Genomic DNA, 2,534 nt, shown 5'->3' with positions numbered 1-2,534 from the left:
GTTGGGAGCTCCCAAGCGCTCCACAAATTTGTGGAGCGCTTGGGAGCTCGGAAGCTCCCCAAAGCCAGGTCAGCACCGCAAGCGCTTAGGAGAGGGGCTTGGGAGGGGATAGGAGCTTGTTGGAGGGGGGCTGCCAACATCCACGGCCACGTCAGCCTTGAGAGCCTCCTTCAGAGTTTGCTGTCCTTGCTCTTAGCATTGTTATTATGCACGATTTTTTAACGAGCACCAAAGCATAGGAATATCTAAAAGCCGTTCAACTTGGAAAGATATTCGGTTTGCTAATTAAATATGCAAAGGCGCTTCCTTGCAAAACCAACGATTTTAAATACTCCCTAACGTGCAGGCAACCCGAGAAAAGAAAGCTGAAAGCATGGGCGGTGGGTATCGGGTCCTCCGCCAGGTCTGCTTCTCCTCCGCTGCCCAACGCAGTGACGGGACACGGCGATGCCGTTATTTGTCGCGTGGAGCCGTACTCGAAGATCTTGTACGATTTCGTGGTGACAATAACGAAGTGGTCTGGCGGTAGCAACTGCGCTATTGTCACCGACAGGTGAGCTGACGTCGGGAGATTTGTTTATTGTCGCGGACAGAGGGAAGAGGAATTGTCAATGGATGTTTAAGTTGTCGGATTCTTTTTTTCGGGAGTAAAATAGATTGTAGATCTGCTGTCTGGTATGGCACAGCTTCGTATTTTGGAAGATGGACAATTTATTTACAATAAGGGGCCGTTTGGTTGGTTTCCTAAAAAAACAAGAAAAAAAAATCGGTTCAAGGAAATTAATAAAATAATGTTTTTATTCATTTTCATTCCTAAAACTCACTCACAAAATTCAATAAAATAATATTTTTATCCTCTAACTCATCTCATTTCATCTCATTTCTTACATTTAAAAATAAACCAAACACAAGAAATGTGTCACATCATCCAACTTATCATATCTCATTTTAAAAATCACACACATCATTAAATAATATTGTGACAACTCATCTCATCTCATTAAACCTTCCTTTCCATCCATTTCCTCAAAAAAAATAAGAAATTGATTTCCTTAAGTATGTGTCACATCATCTTATAATATACCTCCAACTCATCTCATCTCATCTATTTTCTTATTTTTAAAAATGAACCAAACACAAACAAAATATACCTCCAACTCATCTCATCTCATCTATTTTCTTATTTTTAAAAATGAACCAAACACAAACAACCACAAAACATCATCCAATAATATACCTCCAATTCATTTCCTTATTTTTTTTAACCAACCAAACAACCTTAAAACAAGTTTTTTTTTAAAATCACCCACATCATCCAATAATAAAGTGACAACTCAACTCATCTCATCTCCTATTCTATAGTTTTCTTCTTTTTTAAGCGAACCAAACAACCTCGAAACAATTATTATAGGAAATAGGTTTCCTATTCTTTGATTTCCCAATTTTTTTCCGAAACAAATAGCCCCTAATTTCTATATCTATTCTTTTATACAAATGGGAGAAACAAAGAGTCACTGTTCGTGCTACAGTAAATGCTGTTGGCCTTCTTGTTTTGATGATGATTTACAAATAATTTACTACTAATGTTGTTTGTCTAGTGCTTGTATTATCTATTCATTGTAGACAAACAACGTAGTTGGAGGATGGATGGAATAGAGCTTCAACGATCATATCCAAAGGAGGTTGGCGGAATGTCGGTGAAGCCTTGCTATTCAAAGTTAAAGATCAAGTTCAAGCTTCATCCGCATGTGTACCAAGTTGAGCTACAATGAAGATCAAGATCAAGCTTGGGTAATCTAGTTTAGATTTTATATTATGTGTGTTAAGTACCTTAAGCTCAATATCATATACACACACGTATTTGGTTTCTATGTATATATATAGTTATATATATACATGCATGGTTTTGAGTTTCATGCTTTGGACACACTTGCAAAATACATGAGTTTTCACAAATGGAAATTCAATTTGAGAAATTCTTTTTCTAACATGTTTGTTTTCATGTTTACAAACATTTCGCAAAGTTTCATCAAGTTTAGAATTGATTTGTTATGTTTAATGGAATTTACAAAATCATGTTTTTGTTCGTGCACATGTTCGTGCATGTTTTACAAAACAGATGAGTTTTTGCAAATGGGAAGTGATATTTGAAATATTCTTTCTCTGAAAAGTTTATCTACATGTTTAGAAACTTCCCTCAAAATTTTACTATTTTTGGAGTTGATTTACTGTGCCTAATTGATTTTACAAAATCGTATATGTTAACAGTTTTTCAGAAACTGTAAATTTGTGTTCAAATATTTATTTCTCTCAACTGGGAAAATATTTTTCAGAAATTCTTTCTCTGACATGTTATGTTACATGTCTAGAACATTCTCACAAAATTTCATAATTTTTGGAGTTCATTTACTATTTTAAATTGATTTTACAAAACAGCTGCGCACTACTACAGTAACTCCGGTCGACCGGACATGTCTCTGGACGCGGTTACTGTAGCATAACGGCTATATTTTCCAGATTTTGATATATCCATT

Source organism: Asparagus officinalis, chromosome 5 (assembly GCF_001876935.1).
Source record: "Asparagus officinalis chromosome 5, Aspof.V1, whole genome shotgun sequence".
NCBI classification, from domain to species: domain Eukaryota; kingdom Viridiplantae; phylum Streptophyta; class Magnoliopsida; order Asparagales; family Asparagaceae; genus Asparagus; species Asparagus officinalis.
This window is presented reverse-complemented; position numbering follows the sequence as displayed.